The 21,226-nt window shown below is 42.4% G+C and overlaps 1 protein-coding gene and 1 pseudogene across 23 annotated transcripts in view; one reads left to right on the top strand and one right to left on the bottom strand.

Moving 5' to 3' along the window:
• LOC122562121 (receptor-type tyrosine-protein phosphatase delta) overlaps positions 1-21,226 on the top strand; it is a 2,484,958-nt gene that overhangs the window by 895,655 nt on the left and 1,568,077 nt on the right. The window lies entirely within an intron of this gene.
• Positions 12,398-13,293, bottom strand: LOC122557804 (transmembrane protein 186-like; annotated as a pseudogene).

Genomic DNA, 21,226 nt, shown 5'->3' with positions numbered 1-21,226 from the left:
ATTGCAGAGAGCAATTGAAGTGATGATTATTCAAACTACTACACAGTTATACTTTTGAGCTGCATGAGGTCACCTCTCCCAACTCCTGCATTACCCAATCTCTCTTAGTATTTTGCCTCTGCCCATCTATGCTCCACGCCCATTGCCCCCTTCCCCAGGTTGGCAACCTTCCTCTCTGTAAGTGCTGACACACACATCATTTTGTCGACAGTACATCAAGATCTGGTTTAGCATTTTGTATCAATTCTGCTGGTACATTCCATCCTCGGACATTTCATTAACTTGTATCATTTTGTATAGCCCAAGCATTTCGGTTATCTCAGCTTTTTGCTGAAAACATAATTTTTAAAAAGAACTTATTTGCTATAATAATTACACACCAAAGTTGGTATTTAATTAACCACAATTATACACTGAAAAGTAGAGATACTCTTCCCTAAATACCTGCAGAGTTAATAGTTCTCTTGCTGCACCCCTTTTCTGTATGTTTTTTCTATATCTGCAAAAACAACACTTTTCCCCATTTCTACCAACTCCATTTCCATGTCTCTGTCCAGGGAATTCAAAGGACTTCCACTTTGCTTGTTGTAATTGCCGATCCAAGTTGTGTCTTTCACTGTAGTAGGAGAGAGCATGGTACCTGTAGGTACTTCATGCAAAGCTTTGTCTGATTTAAGGGCCCATCAGGTTCCTTACAGTAGGTCAAGGATAAAGCAAGGAGGTTAATAAACTAAAAACTCACTGATATGACATAACTGGCTATCCAGCAACAACTGGGGTGGCATGGTGGCTCAGTGATTAGCACTGCTGCCTCACAGCACCAGGGGACCCGGGTCCAATTCCGGCCTTGGGCAACTGTGTGGAGTTTGCATGGGTTCTCTCCGTGTCCGCATGGGTTGCCTCCGGGTGCTCTGGTTTCCTCCCACAGTCCAAAGATGTGCAGGTCAGGTGAATTGGCCATTCTAAATTGCCCGTAGTGTTAGGTACATTAGTCAGAGGGAAATGAGTCTGGGTGGGTTACTCTTCGGAGGGTTGGTTTGGACTTGTTGGGCCAAAGGGCCAGTTTCCACACTGTAGGGAATCTAATCAAAAGAAAAACCAGAAGAGTAAACTTAATAGGTATAATATGGCAGATTTTAGAGATCTTCAGCTGCATTGTTGTTTCCTGTGCAGTATGTGGATAGAAACTTTAAATAAGTAGTCAGCTTGGCCTCTGGAGTGCACTGCATTTGTTCAGTTGCTCCTGATGAAAAGCAGAATGTGGAGTAGCTTCCTCCTTTCTCCTGTACTCTGTTATCATCAATTGAGTAAAAGATTCTCTCCTGTTTCCATAGGTTGTACCTTTAATATATTTTGGTTGTAGCCCTGCCTTTCATCATTCTTGCTCATGATTATGTCATTAATATTAAATTATAGTTGCATCTGTCTTCCACTTTGTTTGTTTCATTCGTAGTTGTAGCCTTCGTTACAATGGAATCAATTGTGAGATTTCAATAAATTGGCATTGAAGGAACAGTGCCTATTTCTATCTTTTTTTCAATCAAGTATATTTCTGCTCTGCCCTTCCAGGATGTAGGTCATTTTTATTTCCCCTCCTTTTAAAACAAAAATGCAGTTCGGTCATTGATCTGCTCAATTCTTTTCACTTGACCACTTACTGCTTTCAACATTCAGCAATCGACTCAAATTATGCTGGTAATTTAAATAAATCAATTGTAGAACAGGACATTTATGTTTACACATGGCCTACTCTACCATAATCCCAAGCTCTATATGGCTGGCGATGAGCATTTATTATGTTCACGTCGACGCAATGCTTGCATCTTAAGAGACCCTCAAGTTCTGTGTTATAGTCTCGTTTTATTATCAGCCGGGGAGGCAATGGTCAAGTGCTATTATCACGAGACTGTTTGCCCTGAGATCCAGGTCGTGTTCTGAAGATCCTGCTTTAGGTAACACTATGGCAGGTGATAGAATTTGAATTCAATAAAACAAAGTCTAGAATTAAGAATCTAGTAATGACCATGAAACTATAGCCAATTGTCAGAAAAAATTATTTGGTTCACTAAAGTACTTTCTGGAAGAAAATTGTTGCCCTTACCTGATCTGGCCTGCATGGGACTCCAAACCCACAGCAAGGTGATTAATTCTTAACTGCTCTCTGGACAATTAGGGATGGAAAATAAACTGTTGACCTAGCCAGTTACACCCACAACCTATGAATGAATACAAGAAAATAGTAGGATAATGCCTGCTTCCAAGTCATTGATAAGGCCTCAATGCAGTTATTTTATTCCAAATAGTTAACTGTTTCTTTTTTACTCTTACTGATTAGTTTTAACATCTGCAAGAATGATGCAGTTTCTTACAAATATAAAAAGTGTGAAAGTAGCATTTGATTTCTTTGTAGAATTATCCAATTTTAAAGCAAAAGTTGTTGAAATATGAGAATTGGCTCTCCTCATCTCTCTTTTCTGTTTTAAGAATGCTCCTTTCAGAACACTGCTTTTAAAAGTAGCTTTTAGTCACCTGCCCCAGGATCTCCACAGTTTGCTTGGTGAAGGTGGTCACTGCAGATGCTGGAGATTAGTGTCAAGATTAGAGTGGTGCTGGAAAACCACAGCAGCTCAGGCAACATTGGAGGAGCAGGATAATCAACGTTTCGGGCAAAAGCCCTTTATCAGGAATAGTTTGCTTGGTCTTGAATCTTGTCAGAATCTTCTGTGAGACACCTTTTGATGTTTTACTACATAAAATATGCTAAATAATGAAGTTATTGCAGTCCTGATACTCCATATACAGGTAGTTCTTCTATCACGCAGTAGTTGCGTTCCTGTATAATATCGTGTTAAAGAAAACCATGCAGTAATGGGACTGATGGGAAAAACAGGGTTAGGGGTGAATCACCAAAAATATCAGTAAAAATCAAAATTAAAAGAATAGTAGCTATCCTAACACAAACAATAGCACAGTCTAAGCAAATTTTTAAATCATACATTTCAATGAAATAGTACGGTAAATTTAATACGTTAAGAGGTTTCTGAGTTACATAACCTCCCGTCTGAAATTTGCTGGTGCTGTCCCGGCTGCTCACTTCAATGCTATTAAGTGTTATCGCAGCTTCTTTCAGCTAAGAAGTCACTTAATAATGCAGATGAAGACATTAAAACAATGGAATCTCCCCAACAAACTTAATCCCAAAAAAAATTTTCCAAAGAGGAAGAAAAAAGAGCAGAAACTTTTATTTTGGCGCGAGTAAAATCCTTTTTTAGAGGGGGTTGCTTAAAGGCTGGGACGCTCTGAACAGCTGGAGGTTTTCATGGGTCTCCGGTTTCAGAGAGAATGAGGGGCTGAGACTCTCAGATCCTCCCCACCTCCACCTCTTTCAAATAGAGACTGGGTGAACTTGGCTGAAGTGGGGATGGGTAGGGAGAGGTGAGAGTCGCCAATGGTCCGTTCTTATTTTCACACATCCCTCCCTTCCACACACATACACCCTCTCTTGTAAAGTGAGCATGTGTTAAAGCTTCAGACAGCCAGCAACTGAGCCTCTGCTTAGCAAAAAGCCCTGTTCACTCTCCAACGCTCACTGTAAATCGCTGCCTTTGTACCCTCTTTGGCTTCCTATCTCTCCCTCTCTTCCTGCTCCTTGACCCCCTTCCCCTCCCCCCCCAAACTCCCTGCATGATTTCAGTAAGCATTCCAGAGTGGTGTGGTATTACCCTCAAAATGATTAAATGTTAGCTCTGGGAGGAGGTTCGAGGCTTTCACTGTTTTTCTCACTGATGGAAGAGAACAAAACAACCTTAGTTGCAGATAGAAAAAAAAACAGACAAAAACCGGTTGCAATATATGCGCCAGCGGAATAAATCACAGCCAGCTGGTAATACAGGGGATTGAATCACACAATAGGAGTCCCCTTTATTAAAAACAAATCACAATCCACAAATCACATTACAGCCAAATCGCGTTTACAAAACGCACGTTATAGGAAAACTACCTGTACCTAGAGTTTGCTGAGACTGTGAGCATTGTCCAATTTGGTTCAGATGAACAGTGTTGTGACTGAAATTAAATGCATAAGGAAACAAAACTATGTTATTTGTAATAATATAAAGTTTCAGATCACATTGGACAAAAACAAATGATTTGGGCGAGTATATGAAAGAGCACAAAGGGGATCAGCAAAATGAAATTCATGGGGCAATATTTTCATAGCACTTTTAGGAGTGCTATTAGGATGATGCAAGAGGGAGGAGAAGATGGTGCAAGACATGCCCACTATCTGCCTGCTAGTATGTCATCTTGTCAGTGACAGGAAAAGTAACAGCCAACTATCAAGCCAGCATCAAATTGAACTACTTTAATAGCCAATCAAGAGCCTCCTCCCAGTATTTGAGGCTCCCTGTCACATGGAAGATCATCAGGTAAACTCTGTGAGCTCCAGGGAGGGATCTTCCAATTTGGGCGAATTATGGTTTGGACACACTTTGGCATATGGAAAGCTCCCTTGCTGGTAAAGGCCAGCCCAATACCAACAATGCTGCTTGCCCTCAACAAATGTGCCCCCTCACCCCCACAATCCCCCAACTGCCTTTACATTGGAGAAGACCTGTCTGATTCCCTTATGACTCACTTAGCTAATTTTCAAAGTTGTAGGCATTGCTACACCCTCAATCTGCTTGTGCAAAACCAGTAATGGCCACTGCTAGCATTGGCACTGCTGAGGCTAATGTTCCAGCCCACTGACTTGGCCTGAGGGATCGGGTGGAGATGGTAAGCCCAGCAGCATCCACTTAATTCGTTGCTACCCACATGATGACTGATGACTGAACCAGGCTTAACTCCTTCCCCAGTCCCCTTTTTCAGCATGAGCACTAAGACAGCTGCTTGCACTGTAGAATTTAGCCCATCATCCAGGACAATGATCTATTTATAGTTATTTTTCTGATGGTCATTAGTAGTCATGTTGTAATCAATTGATATCATTCGTGGTGCAGATATCTGCTACGGTTTTTTCACTTGTCTCTTGACTGGAAACAGTTTCTCTGCTAAGATGAGCAGACTCCCTTCTCCACATGTGGTCCACCCTGAGCTCTGCAACAGCTTGGTGACCGAGGATGAGCCTTTGTGAAGGAATTTTTCTGATTCAAATCCCTCCCTTTTAATAGTTAACAGGGCTTGCTGCACCTCTAGACCAATGATAGCCCAATCAGTATCCTCTACTTGTGTTGTCTAAATTGGTTTTTCTTCTCTCCAAGTCTTGATGAGTGCTTCACATTTTTGCCTTCTCTGAGCAATGTTTAAATTCTGTGCTGCTATGCAGTTCATTTCTCTTACCATTTTGTTTTACATAGACGCCTTAGTATGTATATAGAGGTAATTTCCTGACTGCAAATGGCTTCAAGAAAGCTTCATCCTAAAGATATAGCATTAGTTCTGTCGTGAGGTGTTCACTCTGATTATATACTAATATCTAGTTAATATTTTTACATTGTCTCTACACATAAAGCTACACATTAATGTTGAGTGGGCATCTGCAATGACTAAGAACATTGAGCCCATAAAAGGATATGCAATCGCCTAACTATTCCCACAAATTTGGGGGAGCTGATGCTGTAATTGTTTGTCCTTTTGGCACTCTGGTGACTGCCCCAACAATATGGCTATGTCTGTATCCAGTCCTGGTCACCAGACAATGTCTTGCCAACACCTTCATTTTGAAAACCCCTGGATGACTCTGATGAGTTCAGCCAGTATTGGTGCTCACCTATGCTCAAGACAATCACTCTTGCTCCCCATAATGATATGCCATCCTCTGCTGTAACTGGTCTCTCTGGGTTGTGATGACCCTTTGGCTTCCCCCATCATCATCAGCTGTTTCAGTTTTACCAGGACTGGATCTTTCTGCATCCAAAGTCTGATATTGTAAGCTATGACTGGAAGTGTCCAGAAAATTTAAAGCCATTACAGACTCTTCCAGTGGTGTTGTTGCAAGCAGGTGGCTCAATGCATTTGCATTTGCTACTTGGCCTCCTGGACAGTGTTCTGAATTGTAATTACAAACACCTAGTAATTGAGCCCATCTCTGAATTTGGCTTGAAGTTACTAGCAGCACTGCCTCGTCTTTAAGCAGACCCTAGCAGGAGTTTGTGCTTTGTTATTGTTACAAATTTACATCCTTAAAAAACATTTTCCTGACTCAAAATGACTACCAAAACTTTCTATCCGGGTGCATTTACACACTGCATTATCAAAGTCTTGGATGCACACTATATTGAGCATTCGTCCACTGGGCCTGTGAGCTAATAATACCCTGATGCATGATATTGAGATATTGCATGTCATTCCCAAATCTCGCTTTGAATCATATTCTGTCAACACCTTAGACAGTTGTTCCTTCACTTCCCTGAAAGCGATGGCTTGGCTAAACAAATTTGTCTAAGGCTGACTTTTCTTGACTTAATGTAAAGATGACATAATGGCGGCTAGGTTATATATGAAGTTTGCATAATAATTCAGCTCAAGGAAAGACTTAAACTCCAATATAAAATATGGGAGTAGAGGCAACTATCGTCTAGAGGGTGTAAACTGGTCTTGTTAACTCTGTCAGAAAGTAGGTCATTGGATGTGCCTGGAGCATATTTTCCCTTCTCCACCTATCTGGATAAATGGCAACCTGGAGTAGGCCTTATACAATTGTTTTACCTTATACAATGTTTGCCATCATCCATTAAAAAATTGCACAGGCTGATGATACTATAAATGGCAGTCTCGAATATTGGTAGAAATCCTTACATGTATTATTTGTAATATGTTTGTGGGAATCCTGGTCTAATTACAGCTGCAAGTATGCATGGCTCATGTTCAACTTTGTGAAGGAAAGCCTCCCTTCCAGATTTGCATATAAATCCTGATTGCGAGGGATTAAGTATTTATCTAGCTGTGAAAAGCAGTTTCCTCTTTGTTTAACATCCCCACAAAGGCACAGGGAATTTTATCTATCTGGCTGGTGCTGCCCATTCTGCAAACTGGAGTAGTTTGATGATACCTTCGCTTTCTAGCCCTCTGATTTCTGCCTCTACTTTTGCCCATAAAGCAGTAGGCACTGGATGAGCCCTGCAAAATTGTGGAATTGGTTCCTGGTCAACATGGAAAGTGGCCTTGGCTCCTATAATCGTCTCTTGACCTTACTGAAAAACTTCCACATATTTGAATGGGATTCACTCAGGAATTTCTAACCAAGAAATGTTGAACCAAAGTGAATCTTTCTTAACCAATGTCACACCATCAAGCTTGTGCCAGAGTCTTTTATTGCAATCAACAGTAACTGAACCAACTGCTTCTCATAAGAGACCAGAACTGAAGTTGTACTTTTTATCTGGAAGGATGCCCTAGTATAAGCTCAGTCTAGCTCAGGTCGTGCACAAACTTGAGTGTTGGAGTCCAGAATAAATTTTGTTAAAGACGAGTTCTGTTATCACTGAAACAGTCACACAGCTATCAACTGCCATTAGAACCAGGTGACCATTTAGCCAGATCATTACTTGGATTGGTTTTGATTGAGATATTAACTGTTCTAAACCAGATGGAGGTGGAATTTCCATGGGTGCACTCCCCTGGATACTGGCCTATGAGTTCCCTTACTCAATTTAGGTCCAGTAAGACGTTTTGCTATATCAAGTCAGCATAACAGCAGAAATAAAATGGCACGCCATTCCAGATCCTGAATAAAATCTTGACCACTTGGCTGAGGTCTGGCTTTGTTTTGAGGTTAATTGCCTTCATTTAAATGGTATTTCCCAAACTCAGTCAGAGTGGCAAGATTTTCCACTTCTATTGGAATACCCTGCAATTCATATGCTGCATTTGCTGCATTTTCCAATGATAAAGTCTGTTATACCGTCTGTTTGAAGTCCAGTTGGCAGCTAATAGAAGCTTTTGCATGGTTACATCATTAATCCCACATTCGAAACAAAGTCTCTCAGCATTTCATTAAGGATTAATCCAACATCACATGCCTCTGCCAGTCTTAACCCAGTCAAAAGTTACAATATAGATGCCCGGGTACTTGAATCAGAAGTAAAACCAATTGTATTTCAGAACTGGAGGTGGCTTGGGGTTGTAATGTTCCTTAACTAAATGCATCAACTTTTTAAAGATTTTAGTATGTGGTGCCTCAGGGAAAGTAAGGCTCCTAATAACCATAAAAAACTGCAGGTTCACAGGCGTCAGGAAAATTATTGTTACTTTTCATCTGCCCCAATGTCATTTACCTTGAAAAAACACACATTCTTTCCATATACTGGGCCCAGTCTTCAAAGATAGGCTTGAACAAGTCAAACTTCTGACTTAATGGCATGATGTCAGAAAAGCTTACCCAAAGTCAAAGATGACTATTGCAAGTGAATTTCTTCAGGTGCATGCTTTTCTTTCATTGCCACTGAAATAACTACACAGAGGCTGGTATCCCGTCACCCTTTATTCACACATGAAGGGTCTTTGATACTGATCTACCTCCCTCGGAGCAAGCAGGGTGTCTGACATTGCTGTTCTTTGTTTTCCTGTTTTTTTTTTAAATTTTATTAACCAGCACAGTTTACAAATAAGAAATTAACATTAACAGCCGTATGCAGAGAAACAGCAATTTACAGGGGAAAGAGGCGGCATTCAACCAGTTTTCAGGGAAATGAGGTCAAACCTGAAATCTCACTTTCAGTCATCACAAGAGGAACAGTAATAGATACATATACAAGACTGTTTAATTTGATAAGAAACAGTCCATAGAATACAGGAATACAGACCCCCCCTTCCACAGCCTCAACCATACCCCCTGACCCCAGCAACCCAACAAACCACCCGTCCCTCCCACCTTCTGGCCACTCTAAGGCAGTCATTCCTGTTCTTTATTTTATCAAACAGTACAAAATACAGTTAACAATAAACAGAAATCAGCAGTTCACAAAAAAACACTTTATGCAGGTGAAAGGGCAGCAAAACCAAATCCCAAACTTCACCGTTCAACCAATTTTCAGGGAGATGAGGACAAACCTCGAATCCCACTTCCGTTCATCACAAAGAGAACAGTAACAAACACAGACAAGGTAATGCGATCAAATCAGAAACAGTACATGGAACACAGACCCAATATAGCTATTAAAAAAGACACCTGACACCTGTCCACACCACAAACTGATCAGACTGCCCTTGGTTGGCCATCCTGCAGGACAGTTGTCGGCCTTCCCGTCTCTGGCCGCCCTGCATACTGACCAACCCTCCCCAGGCCTGCTTTCCTCCAGGCTGGTGGTTGACCACATAGCTCTCAGTCCCCAACATACTGACCGGACTACACAAAGCCACTTTGACATTCATGTTGTTTTTTTAGTAGCAGCAGCAGGCCCAGGCTGCAGCAGCAGCGGCGGCGGTAGTAGCTGCCTGTGCAGCTGAGCACAGCTTCGAATTAAAGGAAATAAACAGGAAGAAAACCCAGAAAAAAAAGCAATTACAACACACAATAAAGAAAAACAAAAAAAAAGCAAAGTTTACCTGAAACAAGGGTGAAAGACAAAAAAGAAAACTCTCCTCCTCAGCAGGAAACATCAACAACAGTAATAAGACACACTGACTGTGTAGTTCAGGCAGTCCAGAGGTCTTCCCCTCTCCTTGACACAAAGTGGAGAGTCCTTCAGACACTGATACAGCTCCTTCAGAGGCAGCTCTCAGAGTGAACAGGATGTCTGACACTCCTGTTCTTTTTTATTCATTTTTAAAATTTTCACCTACACTACTGCCTAACAGAGGTAGTGTTTATTTTTCCCTGGCACCCATGTTGCGTGTGTGCAGGTGTAGAATAGAATGATTAACAACAAGTGTGTAAATCTTCATTTATATTCCACTACTAGGAAGAAAAGAAACACCCCGAGTGGCCAGTGACAAGCAGTGTCCTTCTCAAAGGGCAATGCTGCATGATCAAAAAGTGAAGGGGAGGGCAGGAATAAAGTTGGAGGGTGAAATAATATACTCCACTCCCTGCTGTGCCCACTGTTCCCTAAAAATCTTGAGTGTGTTGATGGACAGATTAGATTAGATTCCCTACATTGTGGAAACAGGTCCTTTGGCCCAACCAGTCCACACCAACCCTCCAAAGAGCAACCTACCCAGACCCATTTCCTTCTGACTAATGCACCAAACACTATGGACAATTTAGCATGACCAATTCACCTGACCTGCACATCTTTGGACTGTGGGAGGAAACCGGAGCAAACCCACGGAGCCACAGAGAGAATGTGCAAACTCTACACAGACTGTCGCCCGAGGTTGGAATCAAACCTGGGAACCTGGTGCTGTGAGGCAGCAGTGCTAACCACTGAGCCACTGTGCCACCTTATGTTCCTTTTCCAGGAACACCCAGTCTCTGACATAACTGTCTCTGAGGGGCACCTCAGAGAAGAGGGGCAGGCAATCCAGGCAATTCCCCGCCCCCCTCCCCCCCCAACCCCACGTCCCACCACAGCCTGCTGCCTGGACCAGTTAGGGCAGTCCCAGGAACAGACCCACAGGAAGTCCTCTGACCGACCCTTCCCCCTCTGCACCGGGTGCCCGAAGATCAGGAGCGTGGGACTGAAGTGCAAACAAATACAGAGAAGAAGGTTATTAAGAAAATCAAAAAGGGAGTGCAAATGCCCACACCCACACGGTCTATGGACACCACAGCACCACAGAACAAGCAGCTGCGCTGGGAGACATTCTTGTTCTTTTTTTCTTTTTTTACCTCTTCTTTTTCTAACCCACACTACCACCTGACAGCGGAAGTGTTTATGTTTCCGCAGCACCCATAATCATGTGTGTGCAGGTGTCAGACATAACGGAGAACAACAGGTATATAAATCATTATTGATATTCCACCACCAGGAAAAAAGGAAACACTCAAGTGGCCAGTGACAAGCAGTGTCCTCTTCAAAGTGATCAAACAGTGAAGGGGAGGGTGGGGACTAAGTCAAAATAGAGTTGGAGGGGCAAATAATACACTCCACTCCCTGCAGTGCCCACCTCTCCCTGAACTGGTCAAGGGTGTTTGTAGACACCGCATGCTCCTTCTCCAGGGACACCTGGGCTTGGATGTAACCATGGGAGAGGTGCAGGCAATCAGCCTTAATGACGCCCTCCATGGCATGTTGCCTTGACCTGTTTATAGGCAGTTTGGCCAGGCCCAGGAGCAGACCCACGAGGAGATCCTCTGACCAACCTCCCTACTTCTGCACTGGGTGCCAGAAGATCAGGGGTGTGGGACTAAAGTACAATCAAAAACAGAGGAGAAGGTTTTTTAAGAAAATCAAAAAGTGAGTGCAAGCACTCATACGCAATATATACATGGTCCATGGACTCCATAGCACCACAAAACAAACAGTTGGGCTGGGAGACATTCTTGTCCTTTTTTTGTTCTGTGTGAACAAACAGTGAAGGAGAAAGCTGGGATTAAATCAAAATAGAGTTGGAGGGGTAAATAATGCACTCTACTCCCTGCGGTGCCCACTTCTCCCTGAACAGCTCAAAGATGCTGGTGGACACCAATTGCTCCTTCTCTAGAGTCACCCGGACTCTGACATAACTGCGAAAGAGGGGCAGGCAATCTGCCTTAATGACTCCTTTCACGGCCCGCTGCCCGGACTTGTTTATGGCCAGTTTGGCCAGGCCCAGGAGCAGACCCATGAGGAGGTCTTCAGACCTGCCCTCCCTCCTCCGTACCGGGTGCCCGAAGATCAGGAGTGTGGGACTGAAGTGCAACCAAAAGCAGAGGAGGAGGTTTTTAAGAAAATCAAAAAGGGCGTGCAAACGCCCACACCCAATACACACATGGTCCACGGACTCCACAGCACCACAGAACAAGCAGTTGGGCTGGGAGACTTTCTTGTCCTTATCCGTTACCTGACTGGACCAGATTATCAGCTCCAATCAGGAACCCATATTCTATGTGGTCCACCTGGCTGACCTCATGAGAATCACTGAGGATCTAAAATTGCCAACTGCTACAGCCTTGGAATAATGGCAAAGCAAGCTGGGATTGCAAATACTTAGGCTTACAGCCCCTTTGCTGCTGCAAGAGATAGACATGATACTTTCACAGAATTGCTCCAGTGTGGAAGCAGGCCATTTCACCCAGGTAGGGCGAGAAAGCTTGTACCACAACAGTTTGCACCTCTAAAAGGTTAGCTCCAATAACTGGATTTGGAAATACATGAGTCATAATGACAATGGGGCATACATTCATACTTCAAGAAGGTGTGGATCTAAATACTTAAGAAGGCTAAGTGCCTGCTTTCAGAATGTCTTGGTTAATTTCAACATTTAAGCATATTTTAAATTTGTCCAACATAACGTTACAAATTTCATCAGGATGCTAATGAGTGAAATCATTTAATTGATTATTACCAAATACTTGAAGGAATTTTTGCTTATCAACTACCTGCCCAAACTTACTTGTGAAATAAAAATCTCAGTTTTATTATATTGTGTAAACTGTAAAATAATTTCATTTGCTGTGTCCCCTGTATTTCCAAGACACATGGCATCTTGAACAGCAACATAAAAATCAACTCTTCTTCTCCAAAAGGTCAAATGTGAAACCTTTAGAGTGGTTCTAGAGGCATTTAGATACAGCATTCCTAAGAATCGTCTTAAATAATACCTCATGAAATAAAGTTAAAAATCACACAACACCAGGTCCAGGTTATGTATGATTTTAACCCCAATCCAACACCGGCATCTCCAAATCATGAAATAAAGCATGAGTACAGCAAAATCTGATAATCCAGTGATATAAGCAAGGAGAACATATTGCACTTGTTCCTGCAGGTAAAAATAATAAAATGTGGGTACAAGTGTGACAGTTATGCTAGTCTGAAGTACTTTTAGTTGCGAAACAGCTCTCAGGAATCTTATTCCATGAAACCTATGTATCATTGTGAAGTGTTCACTATCTGGATATTTGGGCTTTGGCTCCATCCTGTGTTCCTGGACATTTACAGACATTTGCCTGTGTTGCATGTGTACTTGTGACATAACACACCTTTCATATTCTTTAAGATGAAGCTTCGTTGCTTGAAGATATTGTACAGCACAAGTCTTAAAACGCCCACTAAAAATAGCAAACTTTTTCTGGGTACTTGATGTACACAGTGAGAACAAAGATTTTGCCTGGCAAAATGTTTGCTAATAACGGAGTAGGCTACTAAAAGTTAACACCCGGCTCGGGGACAGTGGCCTACAAACACCGCTCATGAGAAACCGCAACATCGCATTGTAGCCGACAGCAACCCGGTCACCGACCCGGGATCGGACACTCTGGGCGGCACGATCACCAACCGGCCCCAGCGATGCCATAACGGCCATTCGAGTCACGGCACCAAAATGAAGATCTAGACCCCTCCAAAGGGGCCTATTGATTCCAGATCGGTCAAAAGAATCAATAGGAGTACGTCTGTTTAAAGCAAGGTTACCAGTTTAATAAAATCAGGCAGCCTGGCGCAGATTTGTCCAGCAACATGGAGGTTAAAAGCTTCTGTGTTCCGTGGAGAAATGGCACAATTACATTTAAAAAATTACACATTATTAATGTTTTTTAAGAGATAGTACAGCCTTAATTATGAGAAAAGACCAATCACATACAATAAGGTGACATGATTTACAGCAGGTTAATCCAATGATATTCCCCGGGAAAGGGTTCTTAATTTACATAATTCGGTGTGTGAGAAAGTATGTGTGTGTGTGTGTGTAGTGAGTGCAGAGTGTCTTAAGTCTGTGAGGGGGTGCATGTGTGGGAGTGTGTGTGTCTATAAGGGTGTGTGTGGGTGTCTGCGCGTCTGTGTGTACCTGTGTCCGTGTGTATGTGAGAGTGTGTGTGTGTAGGAATATCTGTGTGTGTGTGTAGTGTAGTGGTGATCACCTGTAATGTGACATGAACCCAAGGTCCCGGTTGAGGCCCTCCCTATGGGTACCGAACTTAGCTATCAGCCTCTGCTCGACCACTTTCCTCTGCTGCCTGTCCCGAAGTCCACCTTGGAGGATGGTCACCCGAAGGTCCGAGGCTGAATGTCCTGGACCACTGGAAAGGAAAGTGGCCAAGCAGAGGCTGATAGCTAAGTTCGGTACCCATAGGGAGGGCCTCAACCGGGACCTTGGGTTCATGTCACATTACAGGTGATCACCATTGCACTACACACACACACACACACAGATATTCCTACACACACACTCTCACATACACACGGACACAGATACACACAGATGCACACACAGACACCCACACACACCCTTATAGACACATACACTCCCACACATGCACCCCCTCACAGACTTAAGACACTCTGCACTCACTACACACACACACACACTTTCTCACACTCACAACCCCCACCCCAGACAGACAGACACACAGACAGACAAAGACCCACATGCACACATATATTTTGAGTGGTGAATTTTTTTGTACTTGCAGAGTTACATTGCACTTTGCTCAAAAACTACATACATTCCTGTAGAACTCTGAGCTCAAAAACTGCATGAATTTGTGTAAAACTCTGTTATCTCACTTTTTAGATTAGAATCAATCTAAACATCAGGTCATAGACAAAGAACACAGGGGGCTAACACCTTCAACATATTTCTAGCTATCACCATTGTTAACAGCTAACCCGAGAATGCAACTTTAAAAAAAAGGATTTTGTGATTTACACATGAAAGAAGTGAAACTATCATGGTATTCTAACAGATGAAAGGCTTAACAGACAATCAATTCTTCAATTTATAATTTCAGTTACATCACACTGCAAATTTTTGCTATAAATTCTGTGTTACGATCGAGCCCTCCACAATCACCTGATGAAGGAGCGTCGCTCCGAAAGCTAGTGTGCTTCCAATTAAACCTGTTGGACTATAACCTGGTGTTGTGTGATTTTTAATTTACGTAGAGCACCATCCCATGCAAGCAGTTCAAGGTTAGTTCGAATACCAAATCACTGTCTTATGATTCAAATTCTGAAAAATGCATTGTTCTCTCTTATCTCTATATGCAACCAACTTAGCAAATCATCTGTTCAAGTTCACATAGTTAAATCATTACTTGCAGCTATTTTGTTGTGTTATTTTAAATTGAAAAGTCATTTTGTAGTTAATAAAAATCTACAGATACTTGTTGCTTCTGACAACAGCCTAAATTCAAATTTTAGATCCTCATTACTACAATGTAGTTGACAATGAACAGCCCTCCAACATCACAGAGAAAACCATTGAGTCCAAGACTGATTGCAGATAGGATATAAAAGCTGACCTAGCCAATGGTACACACACTCCATGAAAGAATAAATTAGATTACTTACAGTGTGGAAACAGGCCCTTCGGCCCAACAAGTCCACACCGACCTGCCGAAGCGTAACCCACCCATACCCCTACATTTACCCCTTTTAACCTAACACGACGGGCAATTTAGCATGGCCAATTCACCTGAATAAAGAAAGACAAGAAGGAAACTATTGGTAGTAAAGGAAGGCTGCCTTGTTCGTGTTAATGAGGGCCAATGTGCAAGAATTGACATATCTATCTGGGAAAGAATTTCCATTGTATTAGTTTGAATTATGGCTAAATTCTTCCAAATTTCTGTCGGTTCCTTTCCAATGGTCTTGTAATTCAGATTACAGGTATTTGTCAGTTCTAATTCCATTCTGAATGAATTTGCTGGAGAACAAATGAGGAATCGGTGCTTTACTTGTGCTGAGCTTCTCTTCAGCTACAGGTAGCTGTTGGAACTGTTTTTATTTCAGGAATTACAGATTGGCACAGCAGTAAATTTACAGCTGTGCCAATGGAAAGGGATAGGAATATACCACAGGGCAAGAGTTATAATTCAGGGAAAGGCAATTCTGATGCAATTAGGATGCATAGAATGGGGAAGGAAACTGCAAGGGATGGGCACAATTGAAATGTGGAGCTTATTCAAGGAACAGCTACTGCGTGTCCTTGATATGTATGCATTTGTCAGGCAGGGAGGAAGCGGTCGAGTGAGGGAGCCATGGTTTATAAGGAGGTTGAATCTCTTGTCAAGAGGAGGGAGAATGCTTATGTTAGGATGTAGCGTGAAGGCTCAGTTAAGATGCGTGAGAGTGAAAAGCTAGCCAGGAAAGACTTAAAGAGAGAACTAATAAGAGCCAGGAGGGCACGTGAGAAGTTGTTGGCAGGTAGGAACAAGGAAATCTGAAAGCTTTCTATAGGTATATCAGGAATAAAAGAATGATTAGAGTAAGATTAGGGCCAATTAAGGGCAGAAATGGAAAGTTGTGTGTGGAGTCCAAGGAGATAAGAGAGATGCTAAATGAATACTTTTTATCATATTCATACTGGAAATAAAACAATAGGTGTAGGTTTGCTCGCTGAGCTGTAGGTTTGATATCCAGACGTTTCATTACCTGGCTAGGTAACAACATCAGTGGCAACCTCCAAGTGAAGCGAAGCTGTTGTCTCCTGCATTCTATTTATGTCTTTCTCCTAGATGGAGTTCCTGGGGTTTGTGGTGATGTCATTTCCTGTTCGTTTTCTGAGGGGTTAAATATGGCATCTAGATCTATGCTTTTGTTTGTGGCATTGTGGTTGGAGTGCCAAGCCTCGAGGAATTCTCTGGCATGTCTTTGCTTAGCCTGTCCCAGGATAGATGTGTTGTCCCAGTCGGATTGGTGGTTTTTTTCATCCGTGTGTAGAGCTACGAGGGAGAGAGGGTCGTGTCTTTTTGTGGCTAGCTTGTGTTCATGTATCCTGGTGGCTAACTTTCTTCCTGTTTGTCCTACGTAGTGTTTATGGAGTCCTTACATGGAATTTTGTAGATGACGTTGGTTTTGTCCATGGGTTGTACTGGGTCTTTTAAGTGTGTTAGCTTTTGTTTGAGAGTGTTGGTGGGTTTGTGTGCTACTAGGAAATGAACAGGAAATTACATCACCACAACCCCCAGGAACCCCTTCCAGGAGAAAGATATAAATAGAATGCAGGAGACAACAGCTTCGTTTCACTTGGAGGTCGCCACTGATAATGTTACCTAGCCAGGTAATGAAACGTCTGGATATCAAACCTACACCCTAAACCTCAGCCTGAGCTACAAACCTTCACAAACCTTGCAAAAATAAAACAATGTTGTTGAGAATACTGGGATATAGGCTGCTAGACTAGACGGGATTGACGTTCACAAGGAAGAGGTGTTAGCAATTCTGGAAAGTGTAAAAATAGATAAGTTCCCTGGGCCAGATTGGATTTATCCTAGGATTCTCTGGGAAGTCAGGGAGGAGGCTTCAGAGCCTTTAGCTTTGATCTTTATGCTGTCTTTGTCTACAGGAATAGTGCAGAAGACTGGAGGATAGCAAATGTTGTCTCCTTGTTCAAGAAGGGGAGTAGGGACAATCCAAGTAATTATAGATCAGTGAGCCTTACTTTGGTTGTGAGTAAAATGTTGGAAAAGGTTATTAAAGATAGGACTTATAATCATCTAGAAAGGAATAAGTTGATTAGGGATAGTCAACACGGTTTTGTGAAGGGTAGGTCATGCCTCACAAACCTTAGTGACCAAACAGGTGGATGAGGATAAAGCAGTTGATGTGGTGTATATGGGGTTGAGCAATGCATTTGATAATGTTCCCACAGTAGGCTATTGCACAAAATACGGAGGCATGGGATTGAGGGTGATTTAGCAGTTTGGATCAGAAAATGGCTAGCTGAAATAAGACAGAGGATGGTAGTTGATGGGAAATGTTCATCCTGGAGTTCAGTTACTAGTAGTGTACTGCAAGGATCTGTTTTGTGTCCATTGTTCCTTGTCATTTTTATAATCGACCTGGATGAAGACATAGAAGGATGGGTTAGTAAATTTGCAGATGACACTGAGGTAAGTAGAGTTGTGGACAGTGCCGAAGGATGTTGCAGGTTACAGAGGGACATAGATAAGCTGCAGAGCTGGGCTGAGAGGTGACAAATGGAGTTTAATGTGGAAAAGTGTGAGGTGATTCACGTTGCAAGGAGCAACAGGAATAAAGAGTACTGGAGTAATGGTAAGATTCTTGGCAGTGTAGATGAGCAAAGAGATCTCATTGTCCATGTATATAGATCCCTGAAAGTTGCCACCTCGGTTGGTAGGGTTGTTAAGAAGGCATATGGTGTGTTAGCTTTTATTGGTAGAGGGATTGAATTTCGAAGCCATGAGGTCATATTGCAGCTGTACAAAACACTGGTGTGGCCGCACTTGGAGTATTGTGCACAGTTCTGGTCACCGCATTATAGGAAGGATGCGGAAGGTTGGAAAGCTTTCAGAGGACATTTACCAGGATGTTGCCTGGTACGGGGGGAAGGTCTTATGAGGAAAGCTGAGGGATTTGAAGTTGTTTTCATTAGAGAGAAGCTGAAAATGTGTTGCTGGAAAAGCGCAGCAGGTCAGGCAGCATCCAAGGAGCAGGAGAATCAACGTTTTGGGCATGAGCCCATCTTCAGGAATAAGGAGAGTGTGCCAAGCAGGCTAAGATAAAAGGTAGGGAGGAGGGACTTGGAGGAGGGGCGTTGGAAATGCGATAGGTGGAAGGAGGTTAAGGTGAGGGTGATAGGCCAGAGTGGGGGTGGGGGGACGGAGAGGTCAGGAAGAAGATTGCAGGTTAGGAAGGTGGTGCTGAGTTCGAGGGTTGGGACTGAGACAAGGTGGGGGGAGGGGAAATGAGGAAACTAGAGAAATCTGAGTTCATCCCTTGTGGTTGGCGGGTTCCTAGGCAGAAGATGAGGCGCTCTTCCTCCAGCCGTCATGTTGCTATGGTCTGGTGATGGAGGAGTCCAAGGATCTGCATGTCCTTGGTGGAGTGGGAGGGAGAGTTGAAGTGTTGAGCCATGGGGTGGTTGAGTTGGTTGGTCTGGGTGTCCCAGAGGTGTTCTCTGAAATGTTCTGCAAGTAGGCGGCCTGTCTCCCCAATATAGAGGAGGCCACATTGGGTGCAGCGGATGCAGTAAATCATGTGTGTGGAGGTGCAGGTGAATTTGTGGTGAGTATGTAAGGATCCCTTGGGACCTTGGAGGGAAGTAAGGGGGGAGGTGTGGGCGCAAGTTTTGCATTTCTTGCGGTTGCAGGGGAAGGCGCCGGGAGTGGAGGTTGGGTTGGTGGGGGGGGTGTGGACCTGACAAGGGAGTCGCGGAGGGAGTGGTCTTTTCGGAATGCTGATAGGGGCGGGGAGGGAAATATATCCCTGGTGGTGGGGTCCGTTTGAAAGTGGCGGAAATGCCAACGAAGAATGTTGAGAGGTGACATAATTGAGACATATAAGATAATTAGAGGATTAGATAGGATGGACAGTGAGAGCCTTTTTCCTCAGATGGTGATGGCTTGCACAAGGGGACATAGCTTTAAATTGAGGGGTGATAGATATAAGACAGATGTCAGAGGTGGTTTCTTTACTCAAAGAGTTGTCGGGGTCTGGAATGCCCTGCACAACAGTAGTAGACTCGACAACCTTAAGAGCATTTAAATGGTCATTGGATAAAGATATGGATGAAAATGGAATAGTGAAGGATAGATAGGCTTCAGATTGGTTCCACAGGTTGGTGCAACATCGAGGGCTGAAGGGCCTGCCTTCTGCTGTCAAGTTCTATGTACTCTGTTCTTAATCTACCAAGTCTCTCAACACTTATTATGATATCATACAGCTGGTCGTAAGAACATTGGAATAGGATCAAGTACTTCATCCCAATTATAACATTCATTGGAATTGTGCTTGATTTCTGACCTAACTTCATATATTTGTATATGCTCCACACCCCTTCACAACATCAGATAACAAAAATACATGAATTTCAAATTTATAATCAGGTATTGATACTGTATCAGTTATCAATTGCAGGAGAGAGTTCCAAACTTCAACTACCCTTTCTGTTTCCTGATTTTCAATCCTGAAAGGATAGGTTCTAAGTTTTAGATAATGCCCTATTCTCTTCGACTTCTCAATCTGAATAAATATATTCCTTCTGTCTATCCTACGTATTCCTCTTGATTTCTTGAACGTTTTGCTTGCATTACCCTTGACCATCTGAACTCATAGGGAATATAAAGACAATTGTGTTTAATACCTGGATATAATTTAACCTTTAGACCTTCTATTTTCAAGGCTGATATATCCCTCCTGAGGAGTGATGCCCAGAACTGTGCACAGTGCTCTGGATGTGGTACAGGATTTTAAGCTGAAGAATGATTTCTACCCTTGGTATTCTCAGCTTCTGAATAGAAAGATAGACATTTCACAAGTTGTTCTGGTTGTTTTCTGTCCCTTAACTAGAGTATAGGTGCTGTAGTTGGCCATTGAGCCTACTCTAGCTTTCAATACATTCATGGATGATCATCTACTTCAATACCTTTTACCTGCAATATCCCCTTTTCCATTTGCATCATTAGTATTAAAGATCTGTTAATCTCTACTATAAATATACTTAATGATTGAGCTTTCAATACCCTCTGGGACAAACGGTTCTAAAGATTCATGATCCACTGAATGGAAAATGGGAAATGCAGGATTACAGAGATGGGGTGTTGGGTCTGGATGGGAAACTCTTCAAAGTTTCAGTGTGGACTTATTGGGCCAAATGGCCTGCTTCCAGACTGTAAGGATTCGATGAAACCATTGGTTCAGCTTCAGTTGAACTTCCTGCCCTATTATGGGCATTATATTTTGTGAAACCTATGAAGTTGTTTCAAAGGATGCAGAATAAAATTCTGAAAGCAGGTTTACGAGTGAGTGGCTTCAAGTATGTCGATAAGTTGGAGAAGCTGGGATTGCTCTCAGAGAGAAAAAGAAATTGAGAGGAGATTTGAATGAGGACTTGAAAAATATGAGGGGATACAACAGAGGAAATAGAGAGAAATTATTCCCATTGGCTGAGGGTTCAAGAAGTCAATGACTTAATGTGTTAGACAAAAAATAAGCAACATGAAGAACTTACTTTTTTTTATCATATATTTTTATTAAGAAAAAATAGATTTTTAAATATTACAACAAATACAAAACAATGCAATTCAAAACAGTACAAAACTAAACCCAAATAATAAAAATAAATTCCCCAACCCACCCTCCTATACGAATGTATAAACATATACAGAGAAGTATAAAATAAAAAAAAAACTAAACTAGCTATTTAACTAACTAAATAAATACCTAACAACAAACAAATA

Source organism: Chiloscyllium plagiosum, unplaced genomic scaffold (assembly GCF_037043375.1).
Source record: "Chiloscyllium plagiosum isolate Xiang-an unplaced genomic scaffold, Cpla_swu_hap1 HiC_scaffold_2, whole genome shotgun sequence".
Lineage (NCBI taxonomy): Eukaryota > Metazoa > Chordata > Chondrichthyes > Orectolobiformes > Hemiscylliidae > Chiloscyllium > Chiloscyllium plagiosum.
This window is presented reverse-complemented; position numbering and strand designations above follow the sequence as displayed.